The sequence below is a fragment of the Canis lupus genome, chromosome 8 (genome assembly GCF_003254725.2).
Source record: "Canis lupus dingo isolate Sandy chromosome 8, ASM325472v2, whole genome shotgun sequence".
Classification (NCBI taxonomy): domain Eukaryota; kingdom Metazoa; phylum Chordata; class Mammalia; order Carnivora; family Canidae; genus Canis; species Canis lupus.
The window spans coordinates 16,841,094-16,860,183 of record NC_064250.1 but is presented as its reverse complement, the minus strand read 5'-3'; the positions used below and the strand labels follow the sequence as shown (position 1 = coordinate 16,860,183).

At 38.1% G+C, this 19,090-nt stretch overlaps 1 pseudogene; it reads right to left on the bottom strand.

Moving 5' to 3' along the window:
• Positions 1–9,360: 9,360 nt before the first annotated feature.
• Positions 9,361–14,399, bottom strand: LOC112657911 (40S ribosomal protein S6-like; annotated as a pseudogene).
• Between the last annotated feature and the right edge of the window lie 4,691 nt (positions 14,400–19,090).

The following is a 19,090-nucleotide window of genomic DNA, read 5'->3' as shown; positions in this document are numbered from 1 at the left end:
CTTCTCATTTAGGAGCCTGAATATATCCTGCCACCCTTTCTGGCCTGCTAGGTCTCTGTGGAGACATCTGCTGCTACCCTAATACTCCTCCCCATAAAGGTCAGGGATTTCTTGTCTTTTGCTGCTTTAAGGATCTTCTCTTTATCTTTGGAATTTGCAAGCTTAACTATTAGATGTCGAGGTGTTGAACGGTTTTTATTGATTTTAAGGGGGGATCTCTCTATATCCTGGATCTGAATGCCTGTTTCCCTTCCCAGTTGAGGAAAGTTTTCAGCTATGATTTGTTCAAATACATATTCTGGCCCTCTGTCCCTTTTGGTGTCCTTGGGAACCCCAATTAAATGTAGGTTTTTCTTCCTCAGGCTGTTGTTTATTTCCCTTAATCTATCCTCATGGTCTTTTGTTTGTCTCTTTTTTCCTCAGTTTCCCTCTTTGCCATCAACTTGTCTTCTATGTCACTCACTCGTTCTTCCACTTCGTTAACCCTCATAGTTAGGACTTCTAGTTTGGATTGCATCTCATTCAATTGATTTTTAATTTCTGCCTGATTGGGTCTAAATTCTGCAGTCATGAAGTCTCTTGAGTCCTTTATGCTTTTTTCTAGAGCAACCAGTAGCTGTATAATAGTGCTTCTGTATTGTCTTTTTGACATTGAATTGTAATCCAGATTTTGTAACTCTGTGGGAGAGAGGACTGTTTCTTTCTTTTGAGGTGAGGTTTTCCTTCTAGTCATTTTGCTCAGTGCAAAGTGGCCAAAAACAAGTTGTATTGGGAAAAGGAGAAAAAGAGAGAGAAAGAAGGAAAGAAAAGAGAAAAAGAAAAAAGGAAGAAAAAAAGAAAAAAGAGAAGAAAAAGAGAAAGAAAAAGAAAGAAAGGAAAAAAAAGGGTGGGGGAAGCAAACAGAAATCAAAAAGAAAAAAAAAAAAGAAAAGAAAAAAACCACGGGGGAGTATCTTCTGATTCTGTATACTTTAATTCCCTTGACTTCCCCTGGAACTTGTCCGTCTAGCTGGTCTTCTGGGGGAGGGGCCTGTTGTGCTGATTCTCAGGTGTTAGCACTTGGGGGAGCTGCTCTGCCCCTGCCTGTTGCAGGGCTCAGTGGGGGTTGTTTACCCCGTGAGGCCCCAGGAGGAACAACCGCAGTGGCGGGGCCAGCGCTGCAGCCCTGGAGTCAGCCCCCGCAGTAGCCCCGGAGCTCTCCGTCTGCAGGGCCTGGAGGCTCCGGGGCGGGGCCGCTGATCTACTCAGCTCGGGGCAGGAGCGTCCTCGCTGTCCTGGGCTCTCCCGGCCTCTGCCTGTCCCGGGGGGACGCTGGATCCTGGGCTGTGTCCCGGCGTTCTGTGCTCCGGGGCCTGTGCTGTTGGATTCGCGCTCCCGCCCCGCAGCCCCCTCCGCGGAGCCGCCCCCGAGCCGCCCCCGAGCCCCCCCAGCTGCTCCCGCCCCGCAGCCCCCTCCGCGGAGCCGCCCCCTAGTCCCCCCGAGCCCCCCCGAGCTGCTCCCGCCCCGCAGCCCCCTCCGCGGAGCCGCCCCCGAGCCCCCCCGAGCTGCTCCCGCCCCGCAGCCCCCTCCGCGGAGCCGTCCCCGAGCCCCCCGAGCTGCTCCGGGTCCCGCCGTGCGCGCTGCAGCCCTTAGGGAGCTCGGCGCATCTCCCGGGGCGCAGGTGCCTGTTAGTGTCCCCGGGAGCCCGAGGGCATCCCCGCCCTCCTGGGTCCTGCTCCAACTCCCCGCGAGCCCCTTTCCCCCGGGAAGGTTGGTGCAGCTCCTGCTCCTCCGGGACGGGGCTCTCCTGTCCTGGGGACACTCGCCCCGGCCTCAGCCCGGCTCCTCGCGGGGCCCCTCCCCCTTGGAGGCCTTTTGTTTCTTTATTTCTTTTTCCCCATCTTCACGCGAACTCTTCTCACTGTAGCATTCCAGCTGTTCTCTCTTTAAATCTCAGGCCGAATTCCAGTTTCGGAATTCGGAAATCTACAGTTTCCATGTAGATTTTCGGCATGATTTGAAGGTTATCCAGGTAATTTGGTGGGGACAGGTGATTTGGGGACCCTCCTCTTCCGCCATCTTGCCCCTCCCTCCACCTATTACTTTTTAATTTGAGGTACAAATTGACCTATAGCATTACATTAGTTTCAAGTATATAATATAGTGACTCAATCTTTGTATATATTGCAAAATAATCATAAGTCTAGTTCACATTTATTAGCATACATAGTTACAAAAGATACTTTCTTGTAAAGAGAACTTTTAAAATCTATTGTTAGCAATTTGCAAATATGCAATATGATATTATTAACTATAGTCATCCATGCTGTACATTACATCCTTGGGACTTATTTTATAACTGGAATTTTGTATTTTTTTTTACTCCATTCTCTCATTTCACTCCACCACACTTTCTGCCTCTGGCAAACACCAATATGTTCCCTGTATCTATGAACTTAAAGATTTTTTTTAATTCCATGTATAAATGAGATCATTGTCTTTGTCTGACTTATTTCACTTAGCACAATGACCTTAAGGTCCCTCCATGTTGCAAATGGCAAGATTGCATTCTTTTTTATGCCTGAGTAATATTCTATCTATCTATCTATCTATCTATCTATCTATCTATCTATCTATCACATTTTCTTTATTATTTCATCCATTGGTTATTTAAGTTATTTCTGTATCTTGACTATTGTGCTATGAATGAAAATGGGGATTTAGTTTTTTTCTTAATGTTTTCATTTTCTTTAGATAAATACCCAGAAGTAGAATTGCTAGATCATATGGTAATTCTATTTTTACTTTTTTGAGGAACCTCCACACTATTTGCTTTAGTGGCTTCTCCAATTTACATTCCCGAGAACAGTACACATGGGTTTCCTTTTGTCCATATCCTTGCTAACACTTGCTATTTCTAATTACCTTATTGCTTAAATTTATTCTGTAAATATGATCCTGCACTGCTATTTGCAAGGGATAGAGAATATCCAAATGCTCATTTAAAAAAATATTAGAACTTAAATTTACTAAGCAAGATATCTGGATAGCATTAAAAATCTTACAAGGCAAAAACATTTGTGAACTAGGGCAGAAGGCAAATCCATGGTCAGTAATGTCCAAAATTATGAACATTTTACCTTTCTTATTAGTAAGTTTCTTCTAAGAAACTGGGTTTTTGAATTTATATCAATTAAACCAAGTCTTTAAGGTGGAAAATTCATTGGTATCAACTGAACTGTTTTGCTTTTTGCTAAACCTCCATTCAGTTATCAATACTGAATTCTGTTTGCACAAAGTATCTTTTGTGTAATGCAAATTTCTGTCACTATTCCCTAGGGGATAAAATATCACATGGAAAAAGGAAGAAAATGAAAGATGAATTATGAATCTAATTCATGAGTTTTTTTTTTCTTTTACATAGTATTTGTGTCAGAGTCAGAAATAAAATCTAATTGAGAATATTCACCAACTAAAAGAAAACAGTTTTATGTGGCAAACCTACTGCCCCAGAAAACAAGTAATTAAAGAACCTCTTAAAATAGCAGCCATAAAATTGACATTCTGTGGGAGACCATGTGTTCATTACTGTTCTTTTTATTGAGGATCCTCCCTGGGCACTGTTCTGAGAATTGAAATCTGCTGGCAGAATGGGAACTTTAGCCAAGGACTTTGCATCCTCTTTGAGGGAAAAAGGTTAGTGCGTTTCTGGTGTACACAGGATAGTTGTATCATGTCAGGTGGAAATATGATCTTATCTTTCTTTGGAGCTTGGTTATGACTTAAGGAGATCTGTATGGGTGCCAAATTGACAAGCCGTGGACTTGTGGTAATTAATTGTGAGTGTCACCTTTGTTAGGTCGTGGTTACTAAATAGTCGAACATTATTCTCCATGTTTCAATGTAAGTATTTAAATTTTGTTTCTATTTGAGTATAGCTGACACAATGTTCATTAGTTTCAGGTATAAATGAAAATATTTTTTTGGTTGAGATTAATATTGAAATCTCTAGGTTTTGAGTAATATGAGTGAATTATCTAATCAATTGAAGGTCTTAATAGAAATAGAACTGACCTCTCTGAAAAAAGAGAGATTTCTACCCAGCAGACCACCTTTGGACTTGAAGTGCAAAATCAACTCTTCTCTGGGTCTCTAGCCTGCTAGCCCAACCTGCAGATTTTGGACTTGTCAGCCTCCACAATCATGTAACCCAGTTCCTTAAAATAAATCCTTATCTTATCCATTATCTATCTATCCATCATCTATCCATTTATACATATATACATCTTATTGGTTTTTTTTCCTTTGGTGAACCTTGATGTATACAGATTGTATGAGAGACAAAGCTTGGATAAGCAGAAGAGACTTTTTCCTGAGTTTAAGAACTCCAGGCATGGCAGACACTATTCCCTTACTACCTACTATTTTTCTATTTAGGCAAGGAATTATATGGAGAGTCTGTGATATTTCTTTGGCTGAAAGAAGTTGGAGGAAGTTTCTACAGAAAGGCAAAAGGGTCTTCCTTTATATTTTTACTCTATTGCTGATGGAATCTCATATTTCCCCCAATTTCCCCAAATGGGAATTGGAGCTAGATGTTGGAATCATTTATTGGAGCCAGTAACGAAACTTTGGTTGTTACTACAAATTTTACATTACATTTGCTTAGATCTCCTAGGGTTTGAGAGGGAATGTGCCCTCTCCACCATGTAAATAAAGAAACAAATATGATGGCCCACATCTTCCCTTAAAGACAGGACACTACCACTTCAAGGAAGGAAGCTCCAGCTCAAGGCTGCTGGGAGAGGGAGACTGGCTATATTCAAGTAGGTCATCTGTTTTCTCTCACAGAGTCTTCCTGTGGTCTGGCTCAAGCATTGCCTCCTTCATGAGCCTTTCTAAACTTTAATAGATTTCTTCCTACTCCAGAGTGTCCATCTCTATTCTCCTTCACAGCAAAACTTCTTGAGTCACCATCTCTGCAGCCTCACTTCACTTTCTTCCATACCTGACTCTATGCAGGCATTAGTCCTCATTATGCTACAAAGACCACCCCAGTCAAGGTCCCCCTTGACCACCATGTTGCCACATTCAAAAGTCACCTCTAGGTTCTCATCTTCTTTCACACCTCAGTGGCACTGATGATTCAGTTCTCCTTGAAACATGTTTTCTTTAGGTTTCTGTTGAGTAGAATTAAAATGAGATTTCCTCCTAGCTCGTTTCCTAATCCTTCTCAAATATCTTTGCAGATATCTCTGCTGCTTAAACTTGAAAACCTAGAGTATCCAAGGGCTCAGTCCTGTACTCTATCTGCATAACCAAGCCTATGGCTTAAAATGCCATCCATATGCCTCATAAATCTACATTTCCATTTGTGGCCTTTGCCCTGAAATCCAGGCTTGTATATTCCAATTTCATCACTCACTTACTTTTAATTTTATGCATAACTTGTGCCAGTGTGTATCCTTCTTTCCTTTTTTAAAAAAATCCTAGTTAACATACGGTGTAATATTAGTTTCAGGTGTACAATATAATGATTCAAAATCTCCATACAACACCTGGTGCTCATCACAAGTGTACTCCCTAATCTCCATCACCTATTTTGACCATTTCTGCCCCCCTCCCCTCTGATAACCATAAATATTTTCATTATAGTTAGGAGTCTATTTCTTGGTTTCTCTCTCTCTCTCTCTTTTCCACTTTGCTCATTTGTTTTGTTTCTTAAATTCCACACAGGAGTGAAATCCTATGATATTTGTCTTTGACTGACTTATTTCACTTAGCATTATACTCTCTAGTTCCATCCATGTCATTTTAAATGGCAAAATTTTATTCTTTTTTAAAAGATTTTATTTATTTATTCTTGAGACACAGAGAAAGACAGAGTCACAGGCAGAGGGAGAAGCAGGCTCCCTGAAGCGAGCCGGAAGCGGGACTCAATCCCAGGATCCCAGGATCATGACCTGAGCTGAAGGCAGATGCTCAACCACTGAGCTACCCAGGTGTCTCAAGATTTTATTCTTTCTGATGGCTGAATAATATTCTATTGTATATGTATATCACCTCTTCTTTATAGATTCATCAATCAAAGAACACTTGAGGGATCCCTGGGTGGCGCAGCGGTTTGGCGCCTGCCTTTGGCCCAGGGCGCGATCCTGGAGACCCGGGATCGAATCCCACGTCGGGCTCCCGGTGCATGGAGCCTGCTTCTCCTTCTGCCTGTGTCTCTGCCTCTCTCTCTCTCTCTCTCTGTGACTATCATAAATAAATAAAAATTAAAAAAAAAAAGAACACTTGAGTTGTTGTAGGTAATGCTGCTATAAACATTGGGGTGCATGTATCCCTTTGAATTTGTGTTTTTGTATTTTTGGGGTAAATACCCTGAGTGCAGTTGCTGGGTCATAAAGTACTTATATTTTTAACTTTTTGAAGAACCTCCATACTGTGTTCTATTGTGGCTGTACTAGTTTGCATTCCCACTAGCAGTGCATGAGGATTCCTTTTTCTCCACATTCTCAATAATACCTGTTGTTTTCGTGTTGTTGATTTTAGCCATTCTGACAGGTATGAGGTGATATCTCGTTGTAGTTTTGATCTGCATTTCCCTGATGGTAAGTGATGATGAACATCTTTTTATGTGTCTATTGGTCCTCCGTATGTCGTCTTTGGAGAAATACTCTTGTCTTCTGCCCATTTTTGACTGGATTATTTGCTTTTGTGTATTGAGTTGTGTAGGTTCTTTATATAATTTGGATAATACCCTTTTATTGGATATACCATTTGCAAATATCTTCCCCCATTCTGTAGGTTGCCTTTCAGTTTTGTTGATTCTTTCCTTCACTGCGCAGAAGCTTTTTATTTTTATATAAACCCAATATTTTATTATTGCTTTTGTTTCCCTTGCCTCAGGAAACACATCTAGAAAAATGTTACTTTGGCCAATGTCAAAGACATTACTGCCTGTGCTCTCTTCTAGGACTTTTATGGTATCAAGTCTCACATTTAGGTCTTTAATCTATTTTGAACTTATTTTTGTGTATGGTATAAGTAAGTGGTCCAGTTTTATTCTTTTGTATATTGCTGTCCAGTTTTCCCAGCACCATTTGTTGAAGAGACTGTCATTTTCCCATTGCATATTCTTTCCTGATTTGTCAAAGATTATTTGATTATATAATTGTGGGTTTATTTCTGGGTTGTCTGTTCTGTTCTATTGATCTTTTTTTGTGCTAGTACCACACTGTTTTGATCACTACAGCTTTGCAGTATAACTTGAAGTTTGGAATTGTGATGCCTCCAGCTTTGCTTTTCTTTTTCAAGATTGCTTTGGCTATTCAGGTTTTTTTGTGGTTCTATACATATTTTAGAATTGTTTTTTCAAGTTCTGTGAAAAAATGATATTTTGATAGGGATTGCATTAAATGTGTAGATTGCTTTGTATAGTATGGACTTTTTTTAAAAGATTTTATTTATTCATGAGAAACACAGAGAGAGAGGCAGAGACACAGGCAGAGGGAGAAGCAGGTCCCTGCAGTGAACATGATGCGGGACTCGATCCTCAGACCCCAGGATCATGACATGAGCCAAGGGAGACACTCAACCACTAAGCCACCCAGGCATCCCTACTATGGACACTTTAACAATATTTGTTCTTCTAATCCATGAGCTTGAAAAGTCTTTCCATTTTATTTTATTGTCTCAAGTTCTTTCATTGGTGTTTCATAGTTTTCAGAGTAGAGGTCTTACACCTCTTTGGTTAAATTTATTCCTAGGTATCTTATTATTTTTGGTGTAATTATAAATGGGTTTTATTAATTTCTGTTTCTGCAGCCTCATAATTGGTATATAGAAATGCAACAAATTTCTGTACATTGATTTTGTATCCTGCAACTCTACTGAATTTGTATTTCAGTTCTAGCAAAGACTGGTGGAGTCTTTCAGGGTTTTGTTATATAGTATAATGCCATCTGCAAATAGCAAAAGTTTTACTTCTTTTGTACTGATTTGGGTGCCTTTTATTTCTTTTTGTTGTCTAATTGCTGTGATTAGGACTTCCAGCATATGCTGAATAAAAATAATGAGAGTGGACATCCATGTTTTGTTCTTGACTTTAGTGGGAAAGCTTTCAATTTTTCACTATTAAGGATGATTCAGCTGTAGGAATTTCATATATGGCCTTTATTATGTGGCACTATGTTTTAAATCATGAATGGATATTGTACTTGTCAAATACCTGTTCTTTGTCTCTTGAAATGATCATATGGTTCCTATCTTTTCTTTTATTGATATGATGTATTTCATTGATTGATCTATCAACATTTAACCCTCTTACAACCGAGGAATAAATCCCACCTGATCATGATAAATGATTTTTTAAATGTATTGTTGATCCTCTTTGCTAGTATTATGTTGAGGAACTTTGAATCTGAGATATTGCCCATAGTTCTCCTTTTTAGTGATGTCTTTATCTGGTTTTGGTACGAGGTAATGCTGGCCTCCTAGAATGAATTTGAAAGCTTTCCGTCTTCTTCTATTTTTTTGGGGTGATTTGAGAAGAATAGTTATTAACTTTTCTTTAAAAGTTTGATAGAATTCTGTGAAGTCCTCTGGTCCTGAACTTTTATTTATTGGGAGTTTTTAAATTAGTGATTCAGTTTATTTGCTGGTTATTGGTCTGCTCAAATTTCCTATTTCTTCCTATTTCAGTTTTTTTTTAGTTTATGTTTCTAGGAATTCATCCATCTCTTCTAGGTTGTCCAATTAGTTGGCACATAGTTTTTCATAACATTCTCTTACAATATTTGTATTTTTGTGGTGTTGGTTGTTATTTCTCCTCTCTCATTTGTGATTTTATTTATTTTAGCTTTTTCTCTTTTTTCTTGATAAGTCTGGTTAGAGGATTATCAATTTTTAAAATTTTTTTTCAAAGAACCATCTCCTGGTTTCATTGATCTGTTATATTGGTTTTTGTTTTCATTTCTATATCATTTATTTCTGTTTTCATCTTATTATTTCCTTCCTTCTGCTGGTTTTAGGTTTTGTTTGTTGTTTATATCTTTCTTGTTTATTTACTTTTTTAATGTATTTTAGTTTCTACTACTTAAATGAAAATTCCGAGATTATTAGATTACCTGACAGAATAGAAGCCTAATAAATATTTTTCAAATTACTTGATTGAGAAATTATCATTTATAGCTCACCATTTAGCATTTAAGTTTCTACTACCATAATATTTTGCTGTTTTCATGTATTTGTCTGGATAGCTATAGATTTAATATTCTATAAAGAGTGAGGTTAAGTCCAAATGGTGTTTGAAAAGTGTTCCCATTTTTAGGCAGAAACATGAGGTTTAGCAATAGAAGGTACCGGTTGCAAGTTGTATACTTAGTCTAGCATACTTGGTTTGTGCATTAACTCTCCACCCCCATGAATAATTCTCTTATTTTGATGTTCCTGTCTTAGGGACTCTTTCCTAATGTAGTCCTGATCTCTGTCACTTCCTCCTCCTGATGTTTCCAGTAAGGATGACCAGCCTCCAGGCACTTGGTTACTCCCCTTTGAGGGTAAATAGAGCTAAAAGCAACTGTGAGAGCAGGTATCTATCTTCATTTCTCCTTTACTTTTGAAGGATAGTTTCACTAGATATAAAATTCTAGTTTGATGGTTCCCTTCTTTTAACATGCCTTGCCTGCATAGTATCCAACAAGAAGTCCTCTGTAATTCTTATCCTTGTTTTTCTGTGGGTGATGTTGTTTTGTTGTGATGGTGGTTGTTGTTTGTCCCCTCACCTCAGCTTGCTTCAATAATTTTTTCTGTGTCTTTGATTTTCTGTAGTTGGATACGGAATGTAATATACATAATATGTGGTTATATATGGTTAATAATATATATATAACCCAGCTCTTCTAACTTTTTTTTTTCTTCTTCTGACATTTCAATTATTCATATGTTTTACCATTTGAAAGTATCCTACAGCCCTTGGATGTTGCATTCTATCCCCTTTTCCTTCTTTCATTCTATTTTCTCTTTATAACTCAGTTTTGAAAGTTTCTATTAACCTATCTTTAAGTTCACAGATTCTTTCCTCAGATACATTCAGTTTACTAATGCACCTGCCAAAGGCATTGTTCATTTCTGTTAGAGTGGTTTTGATTTCTAGCATTTCCTTTTGATTCTTTACTAGAATTTCTATCTCTCTGCTCATATTACCCACTTGTTCTTGTCTACCTTTCCCATTAGAGCCCTTAACATATTAATTATAGTCATTTGAAATTCGGGATCAGGCCTGATAAAACCAACACCTGTGTCATACCAGAGTATGATTCTGACACTTACTTTGTCTCTTCAGACTGTATTTTTTCTCACCTTTTAGTATACCTTGTAATTTATTTTTGTTATTGAAAGGTGGACATGATATATTGAACTGAGGTAAATAGGCCTCTAGTGTGATGTTTATGTTAATTTGGCCAGTGCTTGGACCATGCTTAATGTTTGCTATAGCTGTAAGTAGCAGAGACTTCGATTCCTCTAGCTATTTGTTGTTGTTGTTAGGTGCCCTGTTATCTTTGGGTTTCCCTAAGAATTCCTTCTTAAATAGAGTCTCAGTCTTGCAGCTTTTTTAGCTGAATCTACTGGTACTACAGTGTTGGTGTGGTGGTAAGGTATGGAAGAGGGGAAGCATCCTATAATCTTATGATTAAATCTCAGTCCTTTAGTGGCCCTGTGTCTCAAGGCTGTGACCTTTACTCGTGTTTCTTAGCTTTCCTCCCCTTTCCTTTGTATGAAATCAAGGCTAGAAGGGACGGTAGTGGAAAAATGCCCCATCACTATCTGTGATAAGGCTCTAGTGAGTAGGCCTTGGTTATGAACACTCTGGGAATATTTTACAATGGTTACACTTGCCTTCCCCTCACAGTAGCCACAAGGTGATCATTCTTGGCTCTTAACCATTAAAACCCTCATGTTCCTGGAGGTGAAATCCATGAAGGTGTGAAGGTCCTGTAACATCTGCAAGCCTCAGGATCTCTCACTGTCAAGCTAGTTCATACACAAGCTCCAGCAATTTGTCAAAATTTCCGTTTAAATGTTTCTACCAAATTATGGCCCTGGTGGCTTCTGCCACAGAGAAGCAGATCTTAGCTCTAGCTCTGCAGGATTTGATTGGTGGTATGCCTTGCAATCTTAATTCTTTGATGTTTCCGGAAAAATCACCGATTTTCAGTCTGGTAAACATTTGCTTTTCCTAAGAATGAAAGTGATGATTTCCAAGCTTTTAACACATTGGACTCTGAACTGGAAGTCTAAATATCCTTTATAGGATCTAGTGCTGCATTAAACAGGCATCAGCACAGCATGTCTTGGCTTGTGTTTCCAGTAGTTCTACTTGGCCCATTTCCCCACCACTTCCCACAGCTGCATGGGACATTCTTCTTGATGAAAGAAAAGAGTTGGAGCTTTGGCAAGTTGTATTTTAATGACTGCCAATCTCTGAAATATAGTCACTAACTTAGTACTTAAAGTGAGTCATGGATGACAGCCAAGATGAAGTCGGGATTATCTTAGCTTCTTGTTTTCATGTTCCAGACATGTATACTTGCATAGTGTCCAAAAACCCTTCTCTGTTGGGCTGGAGCCTTAGCTTCCTCAGGAAAGTCCATTTTTATAGCAGCAATGTCCACAATAGCCAAACTGTGGAAGGAGCCTCGGTGTCCATCGAAAGATGAATGGATAAAGAAGATGTGGTTTATGTATACAATGGAATATTACTCAGCCATTAGAAATGACAAATACCCACCATTTGCTTCAACGTGGATGGAACTGGAGGGTATTATGCTGAGTGAAATAAGTCAATCGGAGAAGGACAAACATTATATGTTCTCATTCATTTGGGGAATATAAATAATAGTGAAAGGGAATAGAAGGGAAGGGAGAAGAAATGTGTGGGAAATATCAGAAAGGGAGACAGAACATAAAGACTCCTAACTCTGGGAAACGAACTAGGGGTGGTGGAAGGGGAGGAGGGCGGGGGGTGGGGGTGAATGGGTGACGGGCACTGAGGGGGGCACTTGACGGGATGAACACTGGGTGTTATTCTGTAAGTTGGCAAATTGAACATCAATAAAAAATACAATTATTATTTAAAAAAAAGGAAAGTCCATTTCTGATGTTTCAGATATATAAGACCTTCCCTGAGGTCTTGGTTTCTGGAAGCTAGAGAGCCTTTAGTTTTGTTATTTGTGGTTTTGTTTTTACTCAATGGCAACATGTTTCCTCTCCTTTCTATCCTTCCATCATTCATTCATTCCTTTCATCTACTCTTCCTTCCTTTCTTCCTTTTCTTTTTAATATTAGTATTTAGCATGTTTGTGTGAGGCTAAACATTTTACTCCTTAATGATAGCTTTTATCAGAATAAGATAGTTTAGCTGAAGATGGCTGCCTGGTGAAACTTTTTGATACTGATTTGAAATGCAAATTAATATAAGCAATTACCAGATACTATACATGGTCTTAAAATGGAAGACTTTAAATGACATTTCCCTGGCACTCTGTGTGAATCTCAAAGATTAGGCATTCTTTTATTCAATAAATTAAATATGCACCCAAAACCCAGTTTGAAGTTACCATCATATAGTCATTCTTATTGTAGCCAGTTCTAAAATAAAGATGATTTTACCAAATAACAGTTACCTAAAGAATCACTTCCCACTTGGGAATATATGTTTAGAAAGTGAGATATTTTGTGTGGGTGGGTTCTGATGGCTTCAGAGTATGAAGACCAATGTGACATTTTTAGGGAGATGGATTTTTTTCTCCTCATTATGAAATTAGGAAACTAACATTTATTGAGTCTTTTTTGTATCAAATTATTTCTATTCATTCAGTATTCAATGAATATTTATTGAGTGCTACCATGTTTTGGCCATATATTTTAATTGCTTTGGGTACAGTGGGATGGGACACTCAGTTCCCTCTCTCATGAATCTCATATTTTGGTTGGGAGCATAAAATGAATACAGAGAATAATATGTACCCTGATTGAGATAGAAAATGGCTGGGTGAGTGGTAAGAAGAGGGTGTACATTAGATAGGGTAGGGAATCAGGCCTTCTGGAAAGGTGACATTCTCATTGAACTATTAGAGAGTCAGCCAACCACTCATTTTCTAATTTTTACAACAATGGGAGACGAAGGTAACATTTGCTCAGGTGGTACAGGCAAAGAAATAAATTACTTAACTAGATTAAGTAATTTCTTTAAAGTTACACAGACTTCCAATCTTAATCCATTTGCCTCCAAAGCTGTTCGCTGTCACATCCTGCAGGTGCTTGTTTTCCAACTGCCTCAGGGATGGGCAGACACAAGCTCTTTGTTGACTCGATCTTGGACATTAGACATGGAACAGAGAATTTCTTAAGAAAACTAATGTGGAGTTACCTAATTGTTTTGGTAAAAACCTAAAAAAGAAAAGACAGCCACTTAATTTTAGATACTTTTCATAAAAAGGGATTTTTAATATCAAAAGAGTTGAAGGGGTATTTTCTGAGATTAAAGGACATGAATCCAAATTAAATGAAATTAGCTTTATGAAATATCGTCTTTATTTTACTTATTTCTTTTTTTTCTGATCTTATTTATTTTATTTGTCACTCTTAGAAAATCTAATTTTTGACTGGACTCAGACTTAGAAGTAGAAGCTCTCAGAGAGGACAGCTTCCATCTCTTGGCAATCTGTTCCTGCCATTTTTCGTTGGCCTCCTTCATTCTCTTGGCCACAAGTTTAACATATTCTGCAGCCTCTTCCTTCTTTTTCTTAGTATGCTGTTTCTTCAAAGCAATACGCTGATGTTTGTATTGGAGGACATGTGGAGGACACATGGAGTAACAAGATGCTGAATCTTAGGCCCCTTGGTTCTAGGTTTCTTACCTTTTTTTGTTTAGGGGCTTTCTAACAACATACTGGTGGACATCGTCTTCTTTTGACAGATTAAAAAGTTTGCAGATTCTGCTGGCCCTTTTGGGCCCCCGGCGATGAGGCACAGAAATATCAGTGAGTCCAAGAATATCCTTCTCCCCTTTTTTCACAATAACCAAATTGAGAACACTGAGATTGGCATCCACCATGCAACCCCAGGTAGATTTGTGTTTCCTCTTTCCAGTCCTCCTGGGTCGGTAGCAGGAATGCCCCTTACTCAGCAGCAGGCGGACACAGCCATGGGTCAAGACACCCTGCTTCATGGGGAAGCCTTGCTTGTCATTGCCACCACTGATTTGTACTATGTAACCCTTCCATTCCTTGCCCAGAGCATCAGCAGCAATGTCTGTGGTCATATCCTTCTCATAAAAGGTACACAGTTTTTCACTGATCATCCACTTCAATGAGTTTCTGGCAGCCTGTGGCTGGGAAAGAGATGTTCAGCTTCATCCTGAAGGAGCCAACTGCCTTGGAGGTGCGATGAAAAAGAGCCATTTTACTTATTTCACAGAGAATCACTAGAACCACAACATAAGTGGATCTGTTTGAGAACTGATGGACTCAATGACCTTGGAGGTTATCTCCAACCTTGAGAATCTTAGGTTGATATAAACCTCCTAAGCTTGATGTGTGGAGGGGCAACATAGGGAAATGGTCTTCTGTGAGGACATAAATTTTCTGTTAATTGAATCAATCCAGGAAAGTGTAGGTCATCATGACCTAAATATTTTTGGTTTGAATCTTTTCATTTGAAATGTTTATCTATTTAAGGAAGAAGAGATGATGCATACTCTATTCACTAAAAAGTTCAAACACAACTTAAAGCTAATTACAAAATAATTTACAAATTGTTTTTCTATAGGCAGTTGCTCATATTGCCTTGAATAATTTAAGAGATTAGATTCATTATTTTTCCTATTAATTAAATAGAGTGTTAGAAATGACCATTTGGACTTCTTTTTTTTTTTAAGACACTTATTCAGCATCATGATCAGACTATTACATTTAGCGATTAATAGCATGCATGCATGCAAACAAGAAATCTACTTTAAAACCCTTTGTTGGAATGCTTTACACTTTCCACAGAACAGAAGCTAAAATAACCCATTATACAATTAGTCACAAATATAGTCCTTGAGTTTTCTGCCCATACACATGAGTATTGTCTAAAACATGTCTTCTTTGTAGCAGCTAGGCTCTGCTATCACTGTGCTTGGCTGAGTTTGCAAATCTTTGCAGTGTATAGCTTCCCTGTTACTTCTCTGGCTCTCTTCTCCTGTTAAGGCTTTTTTTCTGGCAGTAATTAAAACTTTCTGCCATTACCATAGCTCTCGATGCTGCTAGAACTGCCAGAGCCACCTTGGTTTTGTGGTTTGGCAGAGTACTGGCTTCACCATCACAGGGGCCAGAGTTTCTGCCTCTAAAATTTTCTCCTTTCATGGGTCCAAAATTTGAAGATTGCTGTAGTTGCCAAAATAGTTATAGCTTCCGCCACTTCCAAAGTTGCTTCTGTCATTACCAAATCAGTTATAGCCATCCCCACTGCTACCGCATCCACCACCATCTGGTCTGCCACCAAAGCCACCTCACCCACTGAAGTTTCCTCTATGACCAAAGTTGTAATTCCTACCAAAACCACCTCCACAACCACCAGCAAAATTTCCAGAACCACTTCAATGTCTTTGGCTGGATGAAGCAGTAGCCATCTCTTGCTTAGATTGGGCTTTCACAGTTGTGGCCATTCACAGTATGGGATTTTTAAAGGACAATCTTCTCTGTAGAGTCATGGTCATCACATGTTATAAAAGCAAAGTCTCTCTTCTTGCCAACTGCCTTGGTCAGTCATGATTTTAATCACATCAATTTTCCGACACTATTCAAAATAATCTTAGATGATGTTAGATGATGTTCTTCAGTTTCTTCTTTAATGCCACCAAATAAATCTTGTTCACAGTTAAGTGGGTACCAGGTCTTTGCAAATCTTCTCTTAAGACAGCTCTCTTTGGTTCCACAACTCTTCCATCCACCTTGTGTGACCTTGCATTCATGGCTGCATCTATCTCCACCACAGTGGCACACGTCAAACCCCAAGCCTCTGGAGCACTTGGTGTTTGGATCTTTCATTACCACGCAGTCTATAAGTGTTCCATTGCTCAGAATGGCTCCTCAGACTCTCATCAGTTGTTTCAAAGCTCAAACCTCTGATAAAGAGCTTCTGCAGCTGTTCAGGCTCTTTGGGAGACTCTGGCTTCAACATAATGGCAGTGGGAGGGGAGATTTTAACGATGCCTATTCAGTGGCATCCACAGGCAGAAAGCAACCAGTTGGACTTCTATGAATAGGAATGTATGTGTGTGCATCTTTGTCATGAATATTCAAGTATTGATCAATTTATGATACTGATATAATGTATCTTTTGCCTAACCATGAAACATAAACAGAACTAGAAAATGTAAAAGAATAAATCCTATTTAAAATTCTGTGAAAACATAATAAAAATTACAGAAGAAATAATTACGTGCAACAGCAGCAATAGCATCCTTGAAACCATTTCTATAGTGTTTCAAGTATCTGAATGTGTCAGTTATGCCAGAGTTCATCTCCTAGAGAGGCAGGATAAGAAGTGTTGGGCTAAAGCCTCAAGGATCAATTGAAATTTCAGTTCTGTACATAATAAAAATAGCAAAGGTACAGGCTGTTTGAGTGTCTGGCTCTTTTTTTTTTTTTTGGTCAATATAACCATTATTACCTTCACACTATTTTATCTCCTTCTTTTAGGCTTGATAGCATGAGCTAAGAGCAATTGATTTCACAAAGCAATTGAAAGGATAAAGAGAAACACAAATTATGGAAAATGTACCAGGCACAGGTGAATAAATACTACAATATTAATAAAGCTCTAAAATGCTTAGAATTAGTTTGAAGCTTTCTCTCTGATTAATGTTTAACGTGTGTGTCTGTGTTTTTTTTTTTTTTAATTTCCAAAGAAGTTAAGGATAGTATAAGGAAGAAGTGGGAAACATATAAAGAAGCTAAATCAGGGATGCCTGGGTGGCTCAGCAGTTGAGCATCTGCCTTCAGCTCAGGGAGTGATCACAGGGTCCCGGGATCCAATCCCGCACCAGGCTCCCTGCATGGAGCCTGCTTCTCCCTCTGCCTCTCTCTGTGTGTCTCACATGAATAAATAAATAAAATATTTTTTAAAAAAGAAGCTAAATCACTTGTAACCCCACTACTAGGGTCAGCACCATATTAATGTTCCCCCCAATTCCTTCTAGTCTTTAAAACATATATGTAATATATATTATGTGCATAATATATAATTCTATTTTAATTAATAAATGTATAGTCATATTATAATAAATAGTATACTATATTTATTGTATGTAATATATTTATATATTTACTTTTTATATATTTATTACAACATAATTATAATTTTCTATCCTTTCATTAAATATTATGAGGTATTATACAAACCAAGTAATTTTTTTACAAGAAATATTTTTCATACAGATGCTTTGTATGATGACCTAATATTTTTCATATAAAAATATTAAACTTTTCATAATTAGTCCCCCACTCTTAGATATTAAGGTTGTTTCCAATTTTCACTTCTTCAAAGTAATGCTACAATGAACATGATCAAACATCATCTGTTTGAAATTTTGAAATATTTCCTTAGGTTAGATTTCCATAAGTAGAATTGCTATGTTAAAGAATGTGAACTCTACTAAGAATCTTTACAGCAGAAAAGTACAAACAGTCCATCAGTGTAGCCTAATAATTCCCACATTAGCTGTACCTTCACCCCTACAGGTGTTATCATTGAAAAAAATGTGCTTGATAACTTGATAGATGAAAAAAATCTCATCATTCTATCAATCTGAATTTCTTTCCTTTTTTTTCTTTCTTAGTGAGATTCATCCATGCCTTCATTCATTAAAATATCCACAAAACATTGTTTCGGCAGGGCTGGTTTCACTGGAATGTGACCCAGGCAGTTGCATGAGACTCCAATGCTCAGAAGAGTCTTACGCTTGTTTCAATGCTCTGCTGTTGCCATCTTTGAATACTTAAAATTTTTATCTTTGTATATATGTTTTGTAAGTGAAGTCTGATGGGACAATGGAATATGTGTGTGAGCAGAGGAAATAAATGCAGTATGCATGATACATTAACAGTTGGATAAGTAGGGGAGGTGCTGACAGCTCTTAGTGTCCATGCTTACTTCCAATGCAGAAAGAAGGTAATAGTTTTTTAGGAAACATGAACAACCAAGGAATCCTATTATATCCTTTCTGTCATGTTACTTTCTTGTGTTAGCCAGCCACTATAATCATAATATAATGACATAGAAGGAAAGAAAAAGATAAGACAACCCATAGTTCCTTTTTTTTTTCTTTTTCTTTCTTTTTAAAAAAGATTTATTTACTGAAGAGAGAGAGAAAGCACATAAACAGGGGAGGGGCAGAGAGAGAGAGAAAATCTCTGCTGAACATGGAGCTGGACAGGAGGCCAGATCTCACAACACATGAGATCATGCCTTGAGCTGAAATCACCAGTCCAATGCCCAACTGACTGAGCCACTCAGGTGCCCCATTTCCTTATTTTTTTTCTTTTTTTCTCTTTAGTCTTTTCTTGCTCATGATATTGTTAATGAAATCTTACCATTGCAACAACATGGATGGAACTAGAGTGTATTATGCTAAGCAAAATAAGTCAATCAGAGAAAGACAATTGTTATATGATTTCACTCATATGTGGAATTTAAGAAACAAAGCAGAGGATTGTAAAGGAAGAGAAGGAAAACAAAATAAGATGAAATCATAGAGGGAGACAAATCATAAGAAACTCAACTAAAAGAAACAAACTGAGGGTTGCTTGAGGGGAGGTTCGTGGGAGGATGGTATAACTGGGCTATGGGCATTAAGGAGAGCATATGATGTAATGAGCACTGAGTGTTATTTACAATTGATTAATCACTGAACTCTACCTCTGAAACTAATATTACACTATATGTTAATTTAATTTAAATAAAATAAAAAATATTTAAAAATTTACTTTCTTCAATTCATATGGGGTTATTCAAATAATATGAAAAAACTGGATGGCTCTTTGATGGAAAGTCTGGGAAAATT